This window comes from Globicephala melas, chromosome 17 (assembly GCF_963455315.2).
Source record: "Globicephala melas chromosome 17, mGloMel1.2, whole genome shotgun sequence".
Taxonomy (NCBI): domain Eukaryota; kingdom Metazoa; phylum Chordata; class Mammalia; order Artiodactyla; family Delphinidae; genus Globicephala; species Globicephala melas.
Window position 1 is genome coordinate 68,957,815 of NC_083330.1, and position 27,666 is coordinate 68,985,480.

Sequence of the window (27,666 nt, forward strand, 5' to 3'; positions counted from 1 at the left end):
AAGAAAAGAGAAGGAAAAAGTTAACATGGAGGGAGCATTGCTGTGTCTCCTAAACATCTTGCTAGTCTAAAGTAATATCTCACTCTTCAGTGAATAGGTAGGAGACAAACTCTCTAAAACATAATAGATGTTAAAATCCACCATCTCTTTGTATTACCATGAGTACCATAATTTGCAAGAAGATAACACTTAAAACAAAACCTATGCTCACTGTCTTATGTTCTCCCAAGATGATGTTCAGAGGTCTGCTACCCACCTGTTTTTCTCAGCTGCCTTCCAGAACCTGTGTATACACCTTCATCACTGCCTCCTTCTTCTGAAACACCAGAAGGCTCTTGAACCCATCTAGTCCAGCCTTCCTATTTTACTGATTAGCAAACTGAGCCCCAGGAAGGGACGTGGCCTGGCCCAATAACACACAACCGGGAACAGTGCTAGGAAGAGAGGAACGATCCTGCTCTGCTGTGTTCTCTGCAACTTACTATTCAACTGCCTGGTCGGACTTCATCTTCTTGACATGGAGTTAAGACTTGGCTCTAAACTGATCCTTTATTTCTAGTGATTCCTGATCTTTTAACAGTTCAATATCACTCTGAAAATAGGAAAATAAATTCTAGATGTGGTCGCCATGGTTCTTACAGTGAACAAACAAATGCAGAGGAGAATGTTTAAACAGAGGAAGCCTCTGAATGATGGAAACAACTGGCCATCCATTTACACTGAGAAAAAAAGCATTTATCTGGCTTGTGCTTGACTGAAGGAGACCTGTTTTTGTTGGAATAAAATTAAAAAATAAATAAATAAGTGATTCTGGCTGACTGATCATGGTGAGGAAAGTTACCATGACAACTGGCAACAATCACTAGCGTCCTCAAATAAGAAACTGGATTCTACTCCTTTTCCTCCTTCCCCTCCCCCTCCCCTCCTCTTCTTTTCAAGAGATTCATTTAAATTTAATTTAGGTTGGGCGTGAGTTACAAAATGGTGAGTCCTGATTCAGAAAGTTGGAGGAGCGATTGAGAAGTGAATATTTTTACAGCTTTGGGGGTGATTGGCTTTACCTTTCTATCTGGAATTTCTGGATGGTCTGGTTCCATCTGCATGACTATGTCTTTTCTCCTCAGGCCTTGCTTAAACAAAATAGAACAAAAAATAACATTGGGTTCTGTGCTCCAAAATTAAGTACACTCACTTTCCTCCTCCACCTTCCATTAAAAGTCCCATAACTACTCATTTATGCAACTGTAGCAGGTGTCTTACAGGCCAAAAATACCCTAATATTTTTTAAGTGTTCAAGAATGGAGACACAGAATGAGAAACAACCCAAGGGAGACCCTGGCACCTCTCTGTGGCTAATGAAGTCTGTTAACAGGAGGTTCCATCTGGCTGGGGTAGGTGGTGGCTTACCTAACAGGTGCGAGATCACAGACATACACACACACTCGCAGAAGCTCTGCATATTCCATCTGGCTTGGGTTCCCCCATTCTTGCTATTTCTGTTAATGATCAGATACCCCCTTTGATTGTACTCTGAGAAGTTACATGACAGGGACCAAGCAACACATCAGGCTCAGTTCTTTGTTTTCAAGAGCTTTTCATTCCACACATGCAGGAGGACTCGCTGATGTTACCATCAAAGGATATTGTCTTGTCACCATATCAGAAGGTGCACTGAGGCTTGGATTATTGAATGAGATAGCATCAAGTCAAGTTTTCTGATATCTTTGTTTTAGGCACGTCTCTTACTTAGTAGAATTTTTTTTCCCAAAAGAATCATAAACTCTAGGTAGAGGTAGAGGTACGAGGCAGGTGCTCACTAAAGAGCTGCACAGAATAACTGGAAAAAATAAAAATTCATGACCAATTGTAAATAAACACTTTCAAAACCTCAACCCATGTGAGAAAATATGACTTTCAACATGAAATAATTAGAGTGCTTTACTTAAATGATGGAATTCACTGAACTGGAAACTGGCCATTAATTAGGTTGTTAAACATGATGTTTTTTTCCCTTAGTTTTTAATCTTTGGTCCCCATCCTTCTGCCTCCTCCCCCCACCCCCCCCAAAAAAGTTTTATTATTCTGACCTTTGGGCAAATGAACCAGTCCAGAGCGCCAAGTTATAGATTTCTTTTATACCTTAATGGACATAATTCTTAAAAAAACACATACAACGTCCCTTTTTGCTGTACAAGAAGCCACAATTTAACCTGTCTGAACACCAGCTACTTTTGACTAGTGAACAAACTGGTTATCACGTATTGGCTTACTGTCGAAATGAAACAAGATCTAAGGCTATTGTGTATTGTGTGTGATATACAGATACTCCAGGTATAGTACCTACAATCTTTGCAGTAATGCTCTTAGATGTCTAATTATTATTCCCATTTTCTGTTGCATAAACAAGCTCTGAAGCTCATTGGTTGTGCAGGATTGCAAAGCTTGTTGGTGATGGAGCCAGAATCTGGCTAACAAGATTGGTTCTTTCTATCAGAATATTAGGAAAGAGAAAGAGGTGAGAGGAAGCAGGATCAGAGGTTCTGGCGGGCTGCTCTCGGGCCAACTGTTGCTGAGGTCCAGGCCTTGTATAATACGTTTGAAGATCTGAACTTGGCAGTGGCTCTGAAACTCTTGTCCTCGGGACACTTGATATGAGTTCTATTTTCCTTTCATCCTCCCCTGTTTCTGAAAGGTGACAAAAAGCCCATTCAGCTTCATGGCATCCTGAGTACTTGTACATTTGCTCAAAATGAAGTCAAAAGCAGCCTTGTCTTCTGCATCTGCTGCGTGCAAAACCTGAGCAGTACTTTCTGCTACTAGGGCGCTGTAGGCCTCAAACAGCTAAATACCATGCACAATTCACTAACCTATTCATTTCACTTGTGAACTTTAGCTCATGGGAGCTAAAGAATGAGCTCCAGTCACCATTGAAAAATATTTTACCAGGGTGACATGGGAAAGGAAAATTATGATTTATGTAAAACCTACTACCAACCTAATCGCCATTCAATATTTTTATGTAAATTGTCATCAAACAAAAACATATTGTGCAATCTGTCCAAGGTCAAATCACACCGTTGCCTTCCTCAGAAAATGCCAAGATGTTTTCCAAGACTTTTAGAAATTATAAACCTTCAACGTAAAAAATTCTACCTCAATCGATTCATTTATTTTCTTCCTTTCTTTTCTTTTTTCCTTCCTTCTTTTCTTCCTTCCTTCAAGACCAATTTGCTAACAGAAAATAAAGTGTTCTAAGAACAACTATATATAATATATATATATAATATGTATATATACATATATATAGTGCAATAACTCTTATCATATGTAATTGTGCCTAACATCCTACACCCCTTTTCCCAACAGCAAATAGAAAATGGGAATGAAGATGACACATTATATAGGTGTTCTAAAAATTAGACTGTAATGATGGTGTACAACTCTGTAAATATACTAAAATATTTAATGAATTGTGTACTTTCAATAGGAGAATGGTATGGTATGTGAAATCTCAATAAAGGCATTACCGGAAAAAAACCCTAAAAACTTGATCTGGTAGCCCCTTACCTATGTCAACATAGATATGAAAGGACACCAAAGCTGAGGAGTTCCAGAGAAAATGGGAGGATTTTTTTTTTTCCTCCGGGGGAAAAATGAGGAGAGAGGAGAGGTAAAGGAGAACAGAGCAACTTGATGGGTGATAAGAATAATTTAAGGATTTTCCCACTCCCAAATTTAAGGAAATTCCATACCCTTAACCTTGACTATCCCTTCACCGTCATTTATGGGGAGACCACAAGGCTCCCCAACTGACTGAACAGTCCCCCGTAACTGCAGCCCATACTGTTCACAGCAGAATTTCAGAGATTAATTTAATGCTACCATAGCATTCTGCACTCTTTTTTCTACCACCCCTAAGAGAGCCTCAAGATTAACTCTTTCTTTTTTATATCCCATTGTTCTCAGCTCCCACAAGACCTCCAAAATCCAAGGCTTCCCTCATCACCTAATACTTATCCCCAAATTGAATATTTCTCTTAATCTGATGTCATATATGTTGCAGAGGTAAACACCTCAGGCTACCCAATCTGGCACTAAAGCCAGATACTCAAATGCTTTGGATAAATTCTGTTATTTTTTTCTTCCTGTTTTATTTCTGAAAATCATGGACAGAGGCTTCTTTCTACAGTTATTTGTCAATGGAAAGAGAGGCAACACCTTCGTGAAGGCAGCAGAATTTCTAAAGTAAACAACTTCAGAAGCAGCAAGAATTCCAAGCCAGAAATGACTTTCTGGAGAACTTCTGCCCCTCAGGAATCCAAGGGGTGATGTAGCCAGCATTGTGCAATCTTATCTATATAGTGCAAGAAATAGGGCGGCTCCGGCTAATTTCTGAGTTGCAGAGCCTTATCGTGATTCTTTCAAAAGTCTTATATCATGATGTTTTAGAAAGGCTTAGAAATCGGTACCACCCTAGCTGTGAACTCTGCACTGGAATCTTTAGCTGTTGTTGTCTTTGAAGTCCTGCTTCCCAATAGAGTGTCAGTAGCTTGCCCTCCTCCCCCCTCCTATTAAACACCATTTAGCACATCACAGAAGGAAACTTACTCTAAGGTAAACTTACTCTAAGGTTTTTACTCTAAGGTAACATGTGTATCCCTACCAACATGCAGAAAGGAGAGTCTTCAGATACACTCTCTCCTGCTGTTGCTCTCCACGTCAGAGTGGCCCATGGCAAATGTCTAAATGGGCAACGTTTCAGGAAAAAAATTGGAGATGGTACAGAATGAGGCAAGGAGGAAAATTTTAAATATGAATTATGAGGTATTAGTTAGAAATGCTCTTAGATACAAGCAAAATACCTTAGTAAGAGTGACTTTAATTAGAGTCTTATTTTCTCACCTAACAAGCATTTGGGAAGCAGACAGTTGTAAGGTGATTACTGCTGGTCCAAGCATCAGATCCTCCTAGGCAGAGAGAAGTGGCAGAAGAACGATGACAGGAACATGTATACTATTTATCTGGAAATCAGAAGCTTTCTTGAAGTCAGCTTCCCCTTCCACCTCCTGCCAGACTGCTTCCCGTGGAATCTCTAACTGCAAGGGTCACTGGGAACACTGGGAATTCAGGATCTTCATGATTGGCTTAGCCTTGGACCAGTTATGATTCACTGATGGCTTGGAACAATCGCTACTCCACATAAAGCCACAGTTTTGTTAGCAAGAAAGAAGATCACAGACGGTTCATCTGCTTACCTCCTTGGTTATAGTGCAATTCACATTTATATTTCCTCAATACTTTTTTCCTTTGATTTTCTTTGAAAAAAGAATCTAAAAGGTTATTTAATAATTCTGTAAATAAATAAAATCATCTTTCTAGTAAAAAAAAAAAAAAAAGGGGAGATCACAGGTACTGAGTAATCAACTAACAGTGCATCTGCCACAAGGGTGTGGTAGCAACACAGAATATTTTGAGACCACACCAAGAATAAATATTTCTAGTTTCACACTAACTGGTGGGAAAAATGTCAGAACAACCTCTGCTTAGGTCTTCTCATTGGGAACCAAGAATTTACATAATCCTATAGTCATTCCTCCCTCAGCAGTTAGGACTCTTCCTCCCTCTTCCTCAACTCTGGTTTCACTTCTAGGTCCTTTTCTATCATTCTGGTACTTCTCCCAAAATGCCTTTAGCCTCGTGAGGAAAGGTTAGAAGATTATCTCTCCCTCTCCCAAAATGCAGCTTAAATTCATTATGAAACCTCCCCCAACCTGCCTAGTGAAAAGCATCTTATTCCCCAGCATGCGCCCCTCCAGCCCTGGGAACACTGTCTGCAGATCTCACACGGCACTATGATGCACCCTAGTCCTTGTGCACTATCTCATGCACTATCCAGAGGTTCTCTGAAAGCTAGAGAATTCCATGTCATGGAAGATTTTTCAAGCGGAGGCTAGACAGCCTCTTAGTTGGGAAAATACATGAGGTAGAGATTTGGAGTTGATGAGCCTTGAGGTCCCTTGCAGCAGTCACTGAGCAAGCATTCGGTTCCAGATCCTAGGCCACGTGCTCACCTATGTATCTGTATGTAATCCTCACACAGTCCTAAGAATGGCATTACTTTTCAACCTCACAGAGTAAATAAGTGGTGGGGATGGAAGTCAAACCTAGATCTCTATGATTCCAGATTTGTTTCCATATTCAATAAGAAAAACACAAAAGAAAAGAAACAAAATTAATGGTTTCCACTCCATCACTCCCATCCTTTACAGCAAGAAAAAGCTGAACAAACTGAAAATCTATGACTTTTCTTGGACCCATCAGGAGATTGAGGTCATAGGGCAAACTGCCTCCCCCAAAATCTGGAGAGACAGGCGGATCTAGAGTCACAGACAAGATCTCCTTACCTGAAGCAGAAGCTCATAGGACAATAAACTGGTAGGAACATCTAAGTGGTAGTTCTGATGAATCACTACTGTGATTATTTCAATAGTGAGAAATTCCTGGGGACCACAGTCTTAGAGAGGCCCATATTTTTATGGGCTTTATCTCTAGGAAACACCCCAGGTTCATTCTCATGGTGAAGAATCTCTGGCAGAGTGAAGAGTAAACATTGTGATGTATGCTCAGAAACTTCTCCATAACAAAAGCCTCCTCTCCTAGGGAAAAGAATTTACCACCACTTAGAGGGGTGGGATAGGGAGGGTGGGAGGGAGGGAGACACAAGAGGGAAGAGATATGGGAACATATGTATATGTATAACTGATTCACTTTGTTATAAAGCAGAAACTAACACACCATTGTAAAGCAATTATACTCCAATAAAGATGTTAAAAAAAAAAAAAAGACTTTACCAGAGCCTTAACCCTCCTGGAGGAAGTCATTTCTCTGCCTTCAGCCTCCTCTAGACTTCCTGTGTCATCTAAGTGTGGGGAGAAAGAAGCTAAGGTCACAGCCTGGAGGAACAGGCTGTCTGCAAGACTGATCTTTAATCATAAGATTACACAGCACTCTACTTCACACACCTCACCCCCAAAACAACAGGGCTCCAGCAAAAGAACTGCAAATTACAGCTGAAAGAGCTGCAAGAATCAGATTCTATCAGACGAGGGGTTCTTAGGGAAGCCCAAAGACAACAAAGGTGACAAAACAAGGACTTTTTTTAGGAACTGGAAGTCTCTAACACTTGCGGCTACACCAAATATCACACACAGCTCAGCTTCTCACCAGATTAACACAGAACTTCACACTGAAGACCTGTTGCCCAATACATCATGTCTGGTTTGCAACACAAATTTACAAGGCATACTAAAAGTCAAGAAAAGAAACAACGAATGATTTGTGATGCCTTTAACATAGACATATCTGGTTCGACCTGTCAGTTTTCAAAACTCAAAAACGATGTCACACTGGGCTTGTCAGGCCATCTATTTAAGTCAGCAGTCTCTAAAATTTTTCATTGTTTTCTCCATCAGAAAAAAAACACCTTGCAAAAGATATAGTTATAAATTATATACACCTACTACTTTTCTAATAGGTTGTATTCATCATAAATCACACAAAAATTTAAATTAAAATGGATGAAATAAAAAGTAATTATAAATTGGGGTCCTAACATTTGTCCCCTACGCCTGATGGGTCATGTGCAGCTTGAACACTTACACCTTGTTTTGGAGTCCACTGGCAGAATTCTAAGATCTCCATCCCCTGATATCTATACTCATATGCAATTTCCTCCCTTCAAATGAGGGCAGAGTCTATGGTTCGCTTCACAGTAATAGAATGTGGTAAAGCAGATGGAATTTTGCAGATGTAACTGAGGTCTCTAATCAGCTGACTTTGAGTTAATCGAAGAGGAGACTATCTTGGGTAGCCCTACCAGGATATCACATGAGCTTTTTAAAAGAAGGACCAGGTCTTCCCAGAAGAACAAACTCAAAGCAGGAGAGACCATCTCCTACTGACTTTGAAGAAGCAAACAGCCAGGTTGTGAGTTACCTGTGAAAATGGATGGTGTCTAGGATAGGAGCTGAGAACATCACTCCTACTACCACAAGGAATGGAAATCTGTCAGTAACCTGTATGAGCTTAGAAGAGGACCCCAAGATCCAGATGAGAACATAGCCCAGACAACACCTTCATTGAAGCCTTGTGAGATGCTGCACAGAGGACCAAGTTAAGTGATGCCTGGACCCCTGAGCCACAGAAACCATGGATAATAAATGGGTGTTGTTTTAAGCCTACAGATTTGCAGTGATTTGTTACACAGCAGAGAAAACTAATACAACTGGTCTTAGCAAATCTGTTGACTCTGAAAGATCACAATTTTCAGTGAAGAAAGGCTTCTTGGGTTGGGAGATGCCAGTCCTGCATTCTTTTGTTGAATATTAAATGGAATGTTCCCCTCCTTTCAGATTTTCTACGGCTAAGTTTCCCAAGTCTTACATCTCAGTTGCAGCGATCAAAAAGTGACATCATGTTTACTCATTTTACCTCTCAGAAGCCCTATAAGTTCACTAGAATTTCTCAGACTTAAAGGTTCTCAGTTACAACTCCTCAGATGAGGGGGTCATTAAGATTTTTTGAACAGGTGGTAGAGTGGGGGTGGGTGAGGCACAGACAATGTCTGGGAGTTCCCACATCAGGAACAAAATTTCTGCCACTCATGCGAACACAAACCTCTCTCGCCCACTCCTTGTCCCCCCAACTCAACCATGCCATGAAACACACACACACAACTCTAACATCACCCTCAAAACACACATATGTGCACGCATGAACACACGTGTACACACAGGTACACACCACTTCCCTCTTCTCCCCCCTCAACACATACTCTGCTGCTTCAGAGTTTCAGATGAGAATCCAGTGAGGAGAAGAAATGTAAATGGGGCTTCATAGTCCAAATTTGATTATTCATCATAAAAGAAATTACCGGGAAATGTTTAGATGTGAAAGCACTTTTGTGTTAAGTGACTCAAGACTTGTCATTTCAAACTCTGGACTCTATTTGGCAGAAGAAATGGATCGATTTCCTTGACGGTCCTAGATTTGACTCTAGGATTCACTGTGTTCTGAGTTAATCTGGACAGGCATGAGGCAGGGACTTCCTCTCCTATATAGAGCATCACTAACTGAAATCTTAATTTAAGTCCCTCCAAATTCAGAGGAACTGAGGTTACTTTGTAGTTTCTCTCTCACTAATTACATGAATTTTAAAAAAGCAATTCATCTCCCTAATGCTCTTCCAAAATTGAGATACTAACACCTACCTCATAGGACTGCTGTGAAGATTAAGTGTGGTAAAATGAAAGCATCCTCCATAACACATGACAGAATCGAAAACCACATGCCTGCTTATTATAATACATCAGCTGACCTGCTTTACTCTTATATTTTAGGGTTAGAATTCTGCATTTCATATCTTACCCTATAAAACAGTTACCTGCTTTGATTCAGTTCCTTATTGGTGTATGTATTGACCCTAACTAATGAGCGCCATTTTAAAGCACCAAATCACACCTAATTAAATTCCTAATGCTTTAAGGTAACATTTTGCAGTTTCTCCCTTTTTATGCTTCAGTATTGGCAGTCATCCTCGATAGCTCTAAAATGAACAGAGCTATCAGACATAACATTATAACTGGGCAAAAACAAGGAAAAGATTTCCAGGGATCTATTCTGCACTCCCTCTTGTTAAACTATTAAGCTGCGTACCAACTCTATAAAGACCTATTCATGCACTTGGTTTTATTTAAAGCATACCTGAGGAGTCAACCTTGTCCCTTTACATCAAACAGGTATCAATAATAACCAGTGTTTGCAGAGTACTTTAAGTTTCACGAAATATTGCAAACTTATCAAAAACTCTGTATCTGTAAAGGACACAACTTGTAGCACACTTACCATAAGCCGATCACCATTCTAGGTGAATTTTACATATTTTCTCATTGAAACCTTACATCAGCCTTATGCAGGAAGTTTTTATTATTCCAGGCTGACAGTGAGTAAAGTAAGGCAGAGCCCAGTTATACATATTGCTCTGGATTATACAGATATTAAGCAGTTGGTCCAAAACTTGAACTCAAGACTTGTCATTTCAAACTCTGGACTCTATTTGGCAGAGGAAATGGATCAACTTCCTTGACGGTCTTAGGAGAGCCATCTTTTGTAAGCTAGGATAGGAGGACCAAACTCCGTACGAAACACAATTTATGAGTTCCTATTATCATTTCTGGCTTTGTCTTGGTGTTGAGGCCTCTTGGGAGGCAAGGTCTATGTCTTCACCTTCACTGGACCTCCACAACACCCAGATAGCGCCTGAATATTATAATTTTTAAATGAAATCTCCTGGAATTTTCTAAAGCAGAAATTTACTGAGATATAGCATGCATACGCACACACACAAATGCACAAAAACTTATGGAATTCTAACATGAACCCAACTCAAAGGATTATGAAGTTTTTCCCTGGCTGGATGGAAAATGGAAGATACAGTAGTAGATGTTTAGATGACTGCCCAGCTTTTATAAGCTGAATGGTCTCTTCTGCCTTAATGTAATGAAATGACCCGTATTTGTCATGTATGCAAAGGAACAACAAAAGGCATTTTAATTATATGTGGAGCCACCTCATTCAGAAAAGACAGCTGTGACAGGCCTGAGGAATGTCTCTTGATGTTTTCTGGGGTATCCCTCTCAATGCACGTTCGTATTTGCCATTACAGCAAAAGAATGAGAACAGATCACTGATGCCTTTCTAGAGGAAAATGGAAGGGATGCTCATACGTGGTTATATTTGCCACTAAGCCATTCTCCTAACAAGCATTTAGTAAGTACTTACACATTCCAGTCCTGGTCTCTGGACCTACCAAGCTAAATGAGACCTGGCCTCTACCAGTGACGGCTATTCAAGTCCAGAGAGGGAGGGAGAGAGAGAGAGAGACAGCTCCAACTAACTATAAAGTACACAGGAGTTTAATGACAAGTATATTGGAAGCTGAGGAAATGGGGAAACTTTCACATAAAAATTCACATTTGGGTCTTAAAGGTTGAAAAGAATTTCAAGCTAAGGGAGAGGATATTCTAAATCTAGGAATAGGTAGAGCAAAAGATCAGAGCCCCAGATATGTTTCTTGTGCTTAATGAATGGAGAGACTGGAGCTTAGCCTACCACTGGGGGGAGTGAGGGGTACCAGGCAGACCAAGCAAGCAATCCAGGGTGAAGAAGTGTTCGGGGGGCCATGATAAGGCATTTGGACTTTATCCCATAGCTGATAAAAAGCCTGAAGAACTTTAAGAAACAGAGATGCAACCCAGCTCTGTCTTTTTTGGAAGATGTTCCGGTGACTGTGCAAAAATGAACCAAAGGGGGCTTCCCTGGTGGCGCAGTGGTTGAGAGTCCGCCTGCCGATGCAGGGGACACAGGTTCGTGCCCCAGTCCAGGAAGATCCCACACGCCGTGGAGCGGCTGGGCCCGTGAGCCATGGCCGCTGAGCCTGCGCATCCGGAGCCTGTGCTCTGCAACGGTAGAGGCCGCAACAGTGAGAGGCCTGTGTACCGCAAAAATACAAAACAAAACAAACAAAAAATGAACCAAAGGGAGGTGCATCTAGACACATTCAAGGCAGTTACAAAGTTCTACAAATGCCGAATATGAGAAGTTGTGGTAATAGTGAGGACAAGAGATGAGTAGGAAAGAGGCCTTGACTGTGTGTGGAGTGAGGTAGAAAAAGGGGTTCAGGATGACTCAGAAGTTTCTCTGGGTTGGACAACTGAGTGGAATTACTGCTATTACCCAGAACATAAACAGGAAATGCGAGGGGCTCTGCTCCAAGTCATGGGGCAAAGGTCCAGTATAATACAGCTCCTGACCCCCAGCCCTCTAAAAGGAGAAAAGGAACACGTGAAGAAAACAAGAATGAAATACAAATCAGGGCAGGGGTGGACCTCAGTACAAGAACCTTTCTTAAGACAGTAAGGACAAGACTTTGCTGTGCACCTGAAACTACCACAACATCGTTAATCAACTACACTCCAATATCAAATTAAAAGTTTTAAGAAAGATATTAAGAACAAGGGTGGTGGAATGGAAGCGACGCAGAGTCAGAGATCTGGGTTCCATGAACAGTTCTCCTCAGCACTTTCTGTGTGACCTTTGGACAAATTAACTTCCTACGCTGCTGTTTCCTCATACATAAAACAGTGGTATCAGTAAGAGTAACCAGTGTAATTTGCTAGTTGAAAATGTTTGTGGCAATATAAGGCAAAAGATACAGGAAAGTCCCTGGGTCACATGATGAAGAAGTCAGCTCTGCCTTTAATCAGGGCTTGTGGAGGACGAGGTGGTCATTCCATCTTCAGGGCTCTCTGGGCGGTTGCCTTAGACCTCTACTGAGATTGCAACGAAGCTCTGCTTCTCTCTCCACCCAGGTAAGCTGATGATTCCAGGGGAACTCACTAATTAACCTCCTGCCCACTGATTGACATCAAACAGTTTGCTTGCAGGAGAGCTAAACCTATGACAGGCCCTTAACCCAGGGTACCCAGATACACCCAGATATGCATACCTTGTACAATATCCCAATCTCCAGATTTATGCCTCTGCCTCATTCTAATAACAAATGCCAACTGTCTGTCTCATGCTAAATTCCATAGTGCTCACTCTAAAAACTAACCATTTCAGAGTTTCTCCATCTTCATACTACTGGTATTTTGGACTGGATAATTCTTTGTTATAGAGGGCTGCCCTATGCCCTGCAAGATATATAGAAGCACTAAATACCAGTAGCAACCCCGTCAAAAATGTCTCCAGTCATTGTTAAATATCCCTTGGGGGGAAATACCACCCTCATTGAGAAACAATGATCCATCTTATGTAACATAAATGTGTGTTAAGTGTCAATAGTTAACGTTGACGTGTCAATTCTTCAGAGATATTTGATTGGCAGAGAGGAGACACAATGCCCTAGCACGAAGGAGTGCATTTCTAATGGTAGGATTCCTTGGAACTCTTCCAATGATACCACAGAGTTATCTGCCTGACCCCCCGAAAATAAACCCGACTTGGTACCTTTTGCAAAGTTATGGCAGACCAGGCTTTGAGAAACATTGGCTTATGAAGTTACATGCACCATAAAGAAAGAGGGTTATTCAGATCAGCTTTTGAAGCTATAAGTCAAGTGTTACACTCACGTATATCAAAGAATCATTGCAAGAGATGTGATCTGCACATCTGCTCAGAGAACTCTGGGACATGACGTCAAAGCTATCAAATTTCTCCAGGTTGAAATGTATGAAATCCCCAATATTTGACCATTTTTAGTCATTACAAAAAATGGCAATTTCCCAGGATTCAATCTAATATTTAGCAGGGATCTCTTATAGCCTATAGGCTATAGAACACAGAATGAAAATAGTTTTTATGCAACCTCTGATGGATAATGGTTGCCAGGAAAGATTTTTAGATTCCATTCAGATTCAAAAGGAAAGATTTCTATCATCAGTTAGTGCTGTCTACACAATGTCAAGGGAAAGGCACACCTCATGCCTTGCCCTCCCATCCCTTTTTGAAAGAGAAGAATATTAGAAAATGTCCTCCAATCTTTGGGGTACAAGAGAAATACAAAGGAGAATGGATGTGTGAGAAAGACCATGAGATAAAAAAGAATCAAGGTGTGCGCAATCTCTCTTCTTGGTCCTCGTGAGTCACTACTTCCTATATGGCAAGGAGAAGGAATTCTGAATTGACACAGACAGTCCAGTCTAATGTCTTTTGAACTGAGCAACAAAAATCCATGCTGGGCTCTTCTAACACTCTGCAAGATCTCTGGGCTCACAGCTTCTTTTCAAAAGGCGCTCTCAGTCCAAAAGAAGTGTCTTTTGATGGCATATGTAATGAGGGCTAATAGTTTAGATTCCAGCGTAAGAAAGAGGTGCCCTTTCCTAAGTCTACTCAGTTTATTACAAATTTTAACTAAGACAGATTGCAGCCATCCACTGCTTTCTGGCTCCACCATTAGCAGCTAGTAAGCCCTTTCACAGGCAACCTCCCATGAAAATGTCCCATTTGCCAATTTGTTAGTTCTTTCTTTACAATTCAACTAATTTTTTTAATGTATGGCTTATTTCTGAGTACTTGCTAAAGCCAAGCCCTGTGCTTTGTAGTGAGATTGGTTACAAATTTGGGTATGACATCGTGCCTGGCTTCTAAGGCTTGTAATGAAATGAAGAATCCAGAAAAATGAATAATGGCCTTGAGTCGATGCCAGGGAAGAAAGCTGTATTGGGCATCATGAGGACTCAAGGAAATTCTAATTCTCCCAGGAATGTTGGGCTGAGAAGAGAGACAACGGTTCATAAATGCCTTACGAGGAGACAAGAGATTTGAACTCAGTTGTGAAAGACAAGTAAGAAGTTCACATTGATGAGAACGGGAGGATGGGGAGAAGGTGTCAGTGAGAAGAAAGTAAACGGTTATAGAATGGGGACAAGGACCAGCTGGTAATGCCTTGGAATTCAAACTAAGCTAAGACAGAAGCCAAGGACGTGAAGAGGTAGCTGGTGCTGGAGGTTATGTCACTGTCACTGCCAGCTGTGCATCCTATTGTCTCTTCTCGTAATTGACAGGCTGATGAATCCCCTGTATCCATGCCCTCATCGTTCACTACCTCCAGTTTCACAAACCCACAAATAACTTTCAAATGCTCTCTGTTACCTGCAGGATGAAGTATTTTAAAAGTTCTTTAAAATGGCAAATGGAGTCCTTCATTAGCTGGTGCCCAAGCTTCCCTGGCTGCATCTCTCCACCACACCCTCATTCATTCAATCATCCACTCAACAAAGATTTAGTCGGTGGCATCTATATTCCAGGCATAGTATGAAGTGCTCGTGCAACAAAAGAGGCATGGTCCCTCCCTCATGACAATTATTTGCTGACACAAAAAAATCCATGTAATATAGTCATGATAAATTCCACGCAGGTCACCAAAAGTGCTATGAGATCCTACACACAGCCTTTAAACATCCTATTTTCTTTTTTCAGAATACCCTTCCATCACTACAAGCTGATGAATCCCTTCTCACCCTCCACAATCCCACTCTGCCTCATTTCCTCTAGAAATTGCCAGAATTGAGCATCCTGTTCTCAGAATACATCGTTCTTACCTCTTTGATAGTTCTTGTTATTTGGTTAAGCAACTATGGCCAGCAAATAGGCAGGCGGAATATTGAAAAGACTTAACTAGCTGGTGTGGCAGAAATTCTAACTGGTCCTAACTGATGTTGGCTGGAAGCAACCAACACAATCATACCAGTGCATGCCAACTGATCTTCAACTCTTCTTCTCCCTACGGGACTGTGATCATTGGGCTTTTTTCTGGTTCATATGTGTGTTCCCCAAGCCCAACACATAGTTAAGTCCTCAACAATTTTCCTGAATGAATAGAGAACTGTTTTTTTCTAACATGGACACCATCTCTTCACTCTGAATTCTTCAATAATTATGGGGGTCAATTACTTGTGAAAGTGTTGGAAAGACTCTAGTGCTTTCCTGGGAGGCACTGTTGCCATGCGAAAGTTGAATCTGAATTAGAACACTGGCCTGGTCTCTGTGACCTCTACTCTTTGCAGCTTCATGATGAATTAACATTTCTCAGAGCAGATGATGGGCTATATACTAGATGCAAAAGCCCCAAAGAGAAATAAAATTATGGTGAGCAACCCTATTACTTCATATTAATGCTGATAAAATCTACAAGGTGTCTTTTCCCCTCATGTATTAGCTCTAGTTAAAATGTCAAATTTTTAGCTGATTACCTCTTTAAAGGGAATTAATTCTGCATTTTTATTGTTTTGACTTTAGTTTTGTTTTGCTGGTTTGTGTTGTGTTATTTGGTTTTTTTTAACAACTGCTGGCTATTGGGGTGATTACTGAATAAGCTATCAGTGCTGCGTGCCAACTGAAGCCAGATCAAGAATCTCAACTAATGGCAAAGACACCCACAAGTCCCTGGTGGTGTTGCTGGCTGCCCCTCCTCTGTCACTCTGGTCTGGGGCTTGAGTAACATGTCGTAGAAAACTCACCGTGCTAGCAAAGAAAGGTAAGAGAATCAGGGCAACTTCTCCATCACAAATACTTCCCTTATTTTTCTTGAGATGTACAGGGTGGCAGAGCTATAAGAAATCTTGGATAAGATCAACTCAGGAGCCATCTCTGATCAACTGGTAGTGGCTTCCTGGAAGGATTCTCAGTGAAACAGGACCAACATCAATTAATAATGTCTGTCAAGGACAAGGGAGAAGGGAGCGAGGACATGTGTGCCATAGACTTGTCCATCCTGATCTGATCCCGCTCCTTTAACTAACAGATGACTGAGCTTAGGTCCAGAGAGAAAGCTGATTAGTTCATGTTCACACGAACAGTCACTAGTGTTTGTGAGCCTAGGGCGCATGCGTGCACACACACGCTGGGAGGAAACAAGGTTTCGTAAAGGAGAAGTCCGGGAAACCAGAGGAGACCCTAACACCCTGACCTGACATAGAAAACGTTTTTCTTTTTTTTTTTGGCCACACCATGCAGCATAGGGGTTCTTAGTTGCTGGACCAAGGGATCACACCCGGGCCCCGGCAGTGAAAGCACCAACTCCTAACCACTGGACCACAAGAGAATTCCCCTGACATAGAAGATTTCCCCCAACCAAGACTTTAGCAGACTCAGGCACACTTGAGAGTATATTATCTGCCAGCCATTCACCAGATGTTTCCCATACAGTGAATTGATTGTCCAAATAAACTTGTGAAGTAGGTAGTGTTTAACCCCATGTTACAGAGGAGACACTGAGACTCAAAGAGGTTAAATGGTGTGCTCCAAGCCACACAGCTGTTTAGTAGAAGTTAGAACTGGAAATTGAGCTTTGAACTTGTCACTCTGTTGCTACGCACTTTGCAAGTTCATTTCCATGTTCATTTGAGGAAACAGTAAGCCTTTCCTCTAAGAAGAAGCAACCAACTATGAAGATGAGTAGTTACACTACGTCACTCATGCATTCATTAATTTTAAAAACACGTTTTGTGGATCCACGAGGCGTCAACTGTTGTCCTCGATACTTGGATTATAAGAATGCATATGAGATAGTCCCCGATAGGATCTCAAGTTTCTTTCAGAGGGAGTGTGACAAGACTCAGGAACATACGAAACAGTGTGGTCCCTTCCAGGAACTACAAACAATCCAGGAGTTTGAGAAGTGTTGGAGTTGAGTCTAGACAGTCAGGAAGGAGAGGATCAAAGCCCTGTTCTCTGTATTATGTTGTTGGACTTCAGCTGGAGATAATGGGCTTCTTAAAGGGTCAACTTCACGCACAAGATATTTCTCTCTGGCAGCGGTGTAGACCAGGGAGAGACTGAAGCCAGAGAGACATCTAGCTGCCTATTGTATTAGTCTAGGTGAGTGGTGATGGACCCTAATTTGCAGCAGTGGCAGGGGTGGAGGGTACAAAATTAGGGATATATTTATATACTAGGGAAAACCATTTTGTGCAATCCCTTCATTTTGCAAGTGAGGAATAATGTCTAGAGTACCTAAGGAATATATGCAATGGTCCTACAGCTTGGACTGAGTCGAGTGGGTTCATTCCCCTCTGTGTTTAGATCATACATAATTATCTCTTCAATGGATCAAGATGATCCTGAAAGAACTAAGCACCTATTGGTTCTCAAGCCAGGGAGTCATTAGGCCACTAGCAACTGGAAACAAGGACCCTCCCTCATTTGTTTATCTTTCTTGTGTGTTCCTTTCCCTTGCCTTGGTCTCAGCCTCTGGCTCAGGGTGAGTCGCACAGTGAGTGCTCAATACATGCTTCTTCAGGGCAATCACAACTGGCCTCATGGGGTTCTGTCTGTCAGTCTTTGTTCCTGGAGTTGTAGACCTAGAGGTAAGTGGTCCCGACCACAGTGTTCACTGAGAGCACCTGGGGGTGTGCGGTGGACTAAGTTGCCACAGAGCAGAACACCTGTCACCAGACGTTGTTTGAAGTGGAATGCTATTCAGCATCCTTTTGACAAAGTCTCCCCAGAGTGTGCCTTCTGCCTGTGTCATTTCCATTAAGTCTGCCAAGAGTCTTTCTTGATGTCCTTGTAGGTAACCTCTTTAAAGTCACAGCACCTTACAGCTTTTGAAAGGGCTTTTACTTCCACTGTTTTGTCTGATACATGAAGGCAATAGAACACTGAAGGCTGTTACGGCAGGGGCTGTCTTTTCCATTTGCTGGGACAGTGGGAGAGCTGAAGCTTGCAGCAATTAGGAATATATCTCAAAGTGAAGGTAAGTGTTGAAATATTTACAACTACTGCCAAGAATAGTTTGGTTCTATTCCAACTCTTAAGAATGCACATTCCCTATAAACCAGTGATTACACTTCCAGGAATGTAACCCTTGAGCAACTCTCATTTACACAAAGTACATAATGTTTCTTGACTTTTTTTTAATAGTGAAAGGGTGTAAACAATGTCACTGTCCATCTAGCACGGGGATGAATAGGAAAAGTGTACTATATTAATATGATGGAATACCATGCAGCCATTAAAAGGACTAAAGTAGATACGTATCTACTTTAGTCCTTTTAATGGCTGCATGGTATTCCATCATATTAATGGAATTCAAGAATGGAATTCTTGGAATCCATTAATGGATTCCATATTAATGGAATTCTTGGAATAATATGGAATCATATTAATGGAATTCAAGAATAGGGCTGAATATTCAAGCAAGTTTCAGAATGATTGTAGGATACAAGATCCTTCTATAATGAAGTAAATATTATATATCAGGGGTTGGCAAACTTTTTCTGCAAAAGACAAATAGTAAATATTTTAGGGTTTGCATGTCATATATGCCATCTGTCACATATTATTCTTTTTTGTTGTTGTCTTTTTTTAACAACTCTTTAAAGTGGAAAATCCATTCTTAGTTTGCAGTCTTTAGAGAAACAGGCTATGGGTTGGATTTGTCCCATGGACCACAGTTTGTTAACTCCTGCTATATATCAGTTGATGCATATATTTGTATGTAAAAGTATAAGAAAACATAAAAGGCATTCACAAAAGATTCATAATAGTACTCGTCTCTGAGAAGAGATAAAGCAGAATGGGAATGAGATATAAGACAAAGGGTCACATGAATGTAGTATGTTTTGTTTCTTTCATTAAAACTCTGAAGCAAATATGAAAAAAAAAGTTAGCAATGGTTCATTGGGATAATGGGTGCATGATACTGTTTTTTATTATTCTTCATACTTTTCTTCTTTTTAGAAAATTCTCCAAATAAAAGCATATACAAGAAAAAAGCAGTCATCCAGGCCATTCATTCAACACCAGATTGGCTGCTTTGCTCGGACGGAAAATGTTACTCATGAAACTCATTCATTATTTATCACATGCAGCAAATATTCTCTGAGCATCTGCTCTGAGTCAGGTGCTCTGGTTGGTCCTCTGAGAGGCATCAGATTCAGTCAGACAGGCAGATGTGGACCTAATCATCAAGAGGTTTAAAGTTGGGCAAGAGAGAAGATGCTCACACACAAGTAGCACCACACATAACAAGGAAAAATATTTCCCAAAAGAGACCCTCAGGCCACATGCTATGGGAGCTCATTGCTAGATCATGAGAATGCCATGCCCAGGGCTCTCAGCCTGGCACCCACATATAACGGAAAGCCACGGGAGATTGACGGACAGGGACATGGTATGAACAAGGATGTTGGTTGTTAAATTTTTTAAGTAGTGTGTTTGTGAATAAGGGAGAAAGAAAACTAAAGGCAGAGAGACCAGCCAGCCATACAGAGCTTTAGAGAAGGATGGAGTACTGGCTGTCTTTGAGAGGCAGCAAGATTCTCTAAACACATATCCCCAAAAGTCACTGTCAACTGCTACAGCTCAGCCAGGGGCACAAATTGGAGTAAATGCCACCTGGAGTGAAAGAAGCAGTGAGAGGAGGAGGATACAGCAGTCGCCCAATGGGGGCCCAGGTGTGATGCCTGAGTGGTAGGTGAGAGTGTTTCTGCACAGCCCCTGAGGCCAAGGCCTGCTCACAGCTGTTACATCAAAGTCAGGCCTTGGCTGTTGAAGAATAATTCAACTTTCTTTCGAGGAACAGGTCTGAGAAAGAATTTCCATGGGCCCAGAAAACACAGCGATGTGCCAATAGCTCACCAGCAATGCTGTTTGTGTATCCAAAGCCTCATTTGAGTGGCCCCTTGGCAAAGGTTCTGACTCCAAGTGCTTTGGCCAAGAGGCTCTCTTTCTAAGGCTGATGCAACACATGCAGGGCCCTGCTACCCGCCCATTTTTCATCCTTCTGTAAATTAGGCTTTTGTTGTTGTCAACTTTGTTTTTATGTTTCTTTTGCTTTCCCCAATCTCCTTGTCTAGAGACATTAGCTGGCCTCTGTCAGTCGCTCTGATTTTTCCAGCCGTGATCAAAAGCACAGATGTAACGGGAAATCCAAAAATTTGCCAAAACGAGGTATTTCCTCCATGGTAACCTCCACCTCATAGGACTGTTGGAAGGAGATGAGAAAAAGGGCATGAAAACACTTTAAAGTGCAAAGGAATGTCCCCAAAGGCAATGTTCTAGTTATTCAATGGCATAAGGGCAAAAATAAGACATTCCTAAACTCTGAGATATAGTTAAGTAAAATCAGCATACAATGAATAAGACATTTTCAGAAGACTATATGCAACTGACTCATCTCTCAGGGAAAAGACAGAAGGAAGAAGATCTTGGTAATCTAATCTACTGTCCTCTTAATTGTAAGAAAATCTAGTGAAAGTCAAAGTTCTGAATGTATATGAAGAAGACTGCTTAAATAAAATGGGTCTGGTATGAGAGGAATCTTGGGAGAGGAAAGTCAATGAATGTCTGCCTCCTCTCTGGGTGCTTAACTGGTACAAATCAGGAGTAGCACCAGTTAACTGGGCCACTGGGGGGAAGTTGGGTCCTCAAGGCCAGAAAGATAGACTGAAATTGTATGTCCAAGACACAGTCCTAGAGAGAACCAAGAGTAGGTCTGAGAAATCCAACATCAAAGTCCAATAGCAGGTAAAGTATTAATGAACTAAAGCGGAAGTGAAAAAGCAAGGGTCTACAGGAAAGCAGACCTGATTAGGAGTGAGATGCAGAAATAATTCAAGTAATTCAAGACTGTCCTAGTTTGAATTTCCTTACCATCACCAGAACAGGGTCAATACAGAGTCACAAAAGGCCGATAGCAACAACCGAGAGTTTCCAGCACTGTCCAAAAGAAGGGACTTTTGATCAGAAGGTTAAATATTCAGCCCCTTTAATAGGTATCTTTCTAATATTTTAAAGAGGGTTATATACAATGTATGTACCTTGATGCTAAGAGCCATTAAGATGCCTAAGCATGTTAAGGGAACCCCAGATTTGTTGTGGCTTGGTGTTTCAGCAAGAAACATGTTCACCAGAAGACTCAAGAGTCTTATACTATCATGACAATTGTTTCAATTAATAAATAGACATCCCAGTGTTTGCAGTGCTCTCTTCTAATATGGGTAGCATGGGTGCATATCATAAACAAACCAAATTCCAAATTTGAAAACCCAGGAACCAGAATCTTGAACAAGGAAATAAACAACACAGTGGTGCTGCCACCTTGGAAGCCAGGGTCCTCAGGCAGCAGCTCTATCGACATTTCATAATAAATTACAAGGACAAGGTTTTTCTTTGGGAGGAGTTATGCTGAGCCAGTGATGATTCAAGCTTCATGGAGCAATAGAAGCTAAAAACAAAGCATCATTGGGCTTTAACTTACTTAGGATATCAACGTTTCATTCCAATATCTTGAGATACTACCAGAGAGGAATGAACCAATAAATACGTGGGTTCAAAGGGAAGAACAACTAAGTCTCTCTCAAGAAATTGAGAAGTATCTATGCGGAAACCATTAACTTCTCTTTTAGACTTTCTCTGATACTGGTTGGGAAGCCACAGAGACTTTGCATTAAAACAAACAAATGTAAGAGCACCTAAATCTATCATAATACAGTAAAAGTGAAAATGACAGTAGAACTACTATCTAATTCTTGGGATTTGTCAGGTGGCTGGGGTGAAGCAGAGGTTAGAAATGAAGTTTGAAAGCCAAGCACAATCCAGTCAACCTAAGGTCCATCTGAATGATCTTGGGCTCGTTTCTTGGCCTCTCTGTGCTTTAGTCTCTTCAAATGCAAGACAAACTAATAATGTTTATATATTGCCATTGAGCGGTCAATAAAAATCTTGAACTATTATAGGTGTTGAAAATGTTCCAGTTTTCTTTGACAGAATTGAAAGATCACTTGTTAATATGATGCCCAAATTGCCAGAGACCAATAAGATATCATAAATGACTGGCTGGCTGGCCATGGCTCAGAACTGGCAGGTCCCATTAAGTATTTTAGTGAAATCTTTATGCAAATTTTGACATAATATAATGTAGCAAAACTCTTCTTTCCATTCCATGACATTAACCAATATATATTAGTGTGATTACAATACCCAGTCTTCTAACTAATTAGTGACTAATTAGTCAACTTGTATATTTATGAATGTTTCCAGTTTCTTAATTGCAAGTTTGTGGAGCCCTGGGAAATATTTGTGCCTGTCAATGGACTGAAAAGTATTACCACATTGGATTACACAGCAGTGATATTAAAGACTGGATAATAATAAGCCTTCATGTTTTAATAGCATGTCAAAGTATACATATATCCTTTCTATCTACATTAGCTTATTTGATTTCACAACGTCTCCAGGGACAAGCATATTGGGACTTTTTTAACCTGGCATTAGTGCCTGGAGTGTGGTACACCCTCAATAAATGTTGACTGAATGAATGAAATGAATGAATATTAAGTGCTCAATAAACGTTGGAATGATTGTGGATGGATGGATGGATGAATATAATTTACTCAAGAGAAAAAGGTGAAATGGCATTATCTGCTAGGGCCATCTTTTCTTCCCAACTTTATTACTATCCTCTTTGTAAGGACAGATTGAATTTTATAGCCATGATATATGTTACAATTCCTTGGTCTCAAAAACCTGATAATACTAATATACTAATGTTAGTGTATTTCTATACTTATTTCCCAAAATAAAAATATTCATAGAAAATTATAAGTTGGAATACTCCACTCACCTCTTCCTCAACACTGTTGGAAACACTGGAAATATACACCATATAGTTTTATCCAAAATTATATAATTAATCTTTAACATAAAATAATACTGACATAATGGCTGGTATATGAAGCTGAAAACCTACTTTTCTCCTCTGTGTTACCAGTTTCCTGTGGGTATATCCTAGCTGTACTATAATGGTTAAGCATATAGAAAATCTTATCTTTTGGTCTTTCTTGATCTCATGGGGATCCTTAATAATCAGATTAGGATGGTTTTCTGAGGGACTCTACTTCCCATTTACCTGAAATTCATCACCTTCCTTACTACATGCCAACTGCCTCAGCTAAATTCAGATTGTCTCTTTGCTGTGAAACTGACTTAAAGACAGGGACTCTCTTCTTCTTTCTTCAGCTGTGATGGCAGTCTTTTTCTTTTATTTTTTTAATTTAAGTATAGTTGATTTACAATATTATATTAGTTTCAGGTGTACAGCACAGTGATTCAGTATTTTTGTTTTTTCTTTTCCCTGGAAATTTCTTCCTTTACCCTTTTTCTGCAAGTAGATCGTCTATCTCAGTGACCACACTTATTCCTGAAGAATTCAAAATTCTTTCCCTCTAAAGCAGTGGTTGTCACCCCTGGTTGCACTTTACAAACTCTTAAAGAGCTTCTTAAAATACCAATGCTTCGACCTACACCCAGGGATTCTAATTCAATTAATCCAGAATGTAGCCCAGGGATTCGTCATAAACCAAACCGACAGAACTTCCTTGGATTATTCTAATGGGTAGCCAAGGTTACAAACCATTGCTATAGCATAGAACACCACACAGTGCACAGTCACAAGTATTCTAAGGGCTTCAATAATAGCAAATGATTGAGTGAAAGAAAAGACATAACCCACTGTATCAGTCAGCAATGTATAAGACATGCAACAGTAACAAATAAGCCCAATATCATCTCAGTGGCTTGCAACAATAAAGGTTTGTTTCTCACCCATGTTGAAACTCAAGAACTATGGCTCTGATCCTGTCTTCTTCATTCCAGAACAAAGGCTGAAGGAATATCTCCTACCAGAGACATGATGGTCTAGGGGCAGAGAAAATGGAATATGGCAGAGACTTGCATTGGTTCTTTTTCTTTTTTTTACCTGTTGAAATATGTGCATTTTGCTGTATGTCAGTTATACATAAAATCTAATAAAAATGGAGTGCAAAATATCTCAGCTTTTAAATATTTGAAAATGTCTTTATTTCACCAATATTTTTGATGAATATTTCTCAAAATACTGTAATCTGGATTGTTGTTCCTTTGTCTCCTGGAATCCGCTGTTTCTGAAAGGAAGGCAGCCGGTCTCTTTTGTTCCTTTGCATGTAACTTGTCATTTTTATTCTTCTCTCAGTGCTTTTAAAATTTTTATCTTTATTTTTGCTTTTCATATATTTTACTTTGATATGCCTAAGAATGAGTGTGGGTGTGTGTGTATTCATCTTGCTGGTGTTGTTACACTTACTGATTTTGTAGATTTTTTACCTAATGTGAGAAATTGTCACTTGTCATTTCTTTAGAAAATGTATATTGCTCCTTCCCTCTCTCCTCTCCTTTTGGGACTCTTCTCACAAATATGATAGTTTAGTTGATATTATCTCACAGGTCACAGAAGGTCTGTTTCTTTTTTTTTCCTCCCAATTCTTTGTCTTTCTGTTCTTGAGATTGATCATTTCTATTTACCAGTCTTCAAATTCACTGCTTTTATTTTTTCTTTTACACCATTCAATATGCTGTTAAGGACACAGAAAATTTTTTAATTTATATGCTGTAATTTTCAATTCTAGGATTTGTATTTGTTTTTTGTTATAGTGTCTATATCTCTCCTAAGATTTTAATCCTTATCGTTGTTTTAAATTTTAAGTCCTTAAACACATTTCTAATAACTGTTATAAAGTCCTTATTTGCTGATTTCAACATCTGGGTCATCTTGGCATCTGTTTCCCCTTGATTTTATTTATTTTTTTTAATTTTTTAATTTTGTAATTTCTTTTTTAACATCTTTATTAGAGTATAATTGCTTTACAATGGTGTGTTAGTTTCTGCTTTATAACAAAGTGAATCAGCTATACATATATCCCTATATCTCCTCCCTCTTGCATCTCCCTCCCAGCCCTCTAGGTGGTCACAGAGCACTGAGCTGATCTCCCTGTGCTATGTGGCTGCTTCCCACTAGCTATCTATTTTACCTTTGGTAGTGTATACATGTCCATGCCACTCTCTCACTTCGTCCCAGCTTACCCTTCCCCCTCCCCATGTCCTCAAGTCCATTCTCTACGTCTGTGTCTTTATTCCTGTCCTGCACTTAGGTTGTTTTAGATTCCACATATATGTGTTAGCATACAGTATTTGTTTTTCTCTTTCTGACTTACTTCACTCTGTATGACAGACTCTAGGTCCATCCACCTCTCTACAAATAACTCAATTTCATTTCTTTTTATGGCTGAGTAATATTCCATTGTATGTATGTGCCACATCTTCTTTATCCATTCATCTGTCGATGGACACTTAGGTTGTTTCCACATCCTGGCTATCATAAACAGAGCTGCAATGAACATTGTGGTACATGACTCTTTTTGAATTATGGTTTTCTAGGGTATATGCCCAGTAGTGGGATTGTGGGGTCGGATGGTAGTTCTATTTTTAGTTTTTTAAGGAACCTCCATACTGTTCTCCATAGTGGCTGTATCAATTTACATTCCCACCAACAGTGCAGGAGGGTTCCCTTTTCTCCACACCCTCTCCAGCATTTATTGTTTGTAGACTTTTCGATGACAGCCATTCTGACTGGTGTGAAGTGATACCTCATTGTAGTTTTGATTTGCATTTCTCTAATGATTAGTGATGTTGAACATCCTTTCATGTGTTTGTTGGCAATCTGTATATCTTCTTTGGAGAAATGTCTGTTTAGGTCTTTTGCCCATTTTTGGATTGGGTTGTTTGTTTTTTTGATATTGAGCTGCATGAGCTGTTTGTAAATTTTGGAGATTAATCCTTTGCCAGTTGCTTCATTTGCAAATATTTTCTCACATTCTGAGGGCTGTCTTTTCATCTTGTTTATGGTTTCCTTTGTTGTGCAAAAGCTTTGAAGTTTCATTAGGTCCCATTTGTTTATTTTTGTTTTTATTTCCATTTCTCTAGGAGGTGGGTCAAAAAGGATCTTGCTGTGATTTATGTCATAGAGTGTTCTGCTTATGTTTTACTTTAAGCATTTTATAGTGTCTGGCCTTACATTTAGGCCTTTAATCCATTTTGAGTTTATTTTTGTGTATGGTGTTAGGGAGTATTCTAATTTCATTCTTTTACATGTAGCTTTCCAGTTTTCCCAGCACCACTTATCGAAGAGGCTGTCTTTTCTCCATTGTATATTCTTGCCTCCTTTATCAAAAATAAGGTGACCAGGGCTTCCCTGGTGGCGCAGTGGTTGGGAGCCCACCTGCCGATGCAGGGGACACGGGTTCGTGCACCGGTCTGGGAGGATCCCACATGCCGCGGAGCGGCTGGGCCCGTGAGCCATGGCCGCTGGGCCTGCGCGTCCGGAGCCTGTGCTCCGCAGCGGGAGAGGCCACAGCAGTGAGAGGCCCGCGTAACGCAAAAAAAAAAAAAAAAAAAGAAAAAAAAAAATAAGGTGACCATATGTGCGTGGGTTTATCTCTGGGCTTTCTATCCTGTTCCATTGATCTATCTTTCTGTTTTTGTGCCAGTACCATACTGCCTTGATTACTGTAGCTTTGTAGTATAGTCTGAAGTCAGGGAGCCTGATTCCTCCAGCTTCGTTTTTCTTTCTCAAGATTGCTTTTGCTATTCAGGGTCTTTTGTGTTTCCATACAAATTGTGAAATTTTTTGTTCTAGTTCTGTGAAAACTTGCAGTGGTTTTAAAAGCTTCTGCTCAGGGCTGGTCTTCTCACATTTCGTTGGCCCCAAAGTAAGGCTAGGTCCAGCCTAGGGAGTGAGAAAGTGCAACACTCTCACAGGAAAACTTCAGACAGCAAAGCCATAATAGTGACTTGACAAAGTAAAAGGATTGAATGAAGTTCCAGTTTTTCAAGAGAAAATGGATCTCTACACTTTCTGAAGGCAAAAGCAGAAGGGAAAATTGAGGAGTGAACTTCTCTGCATCCATTATAGCCTCACAAAATTAGTTGCTCAAGTCATATTTTGTCATGGATTTTGCGAGACATATCAAGGAAATTGAGGTTGGGGCACAGATTAAATAAGTGAAGCTCAGGCAAATGTTAAAATGTATTCTTTCCCTTCCTCAGCCTTTTAAAAGTTGGAAATCCTGAATGGTTGCAGGTCCATTTTAATGAGTTCATCCCTCTCTGGATGCTGCTTCAATGGAGCTCCAGAGTTCTTGCAGTGAGTGACATATATTACAGAACCAAACAACATGAACAAGAAGGGGTCTTCTGAAGAACTAAAATTGTGGAAAGTTAATCCTGGAA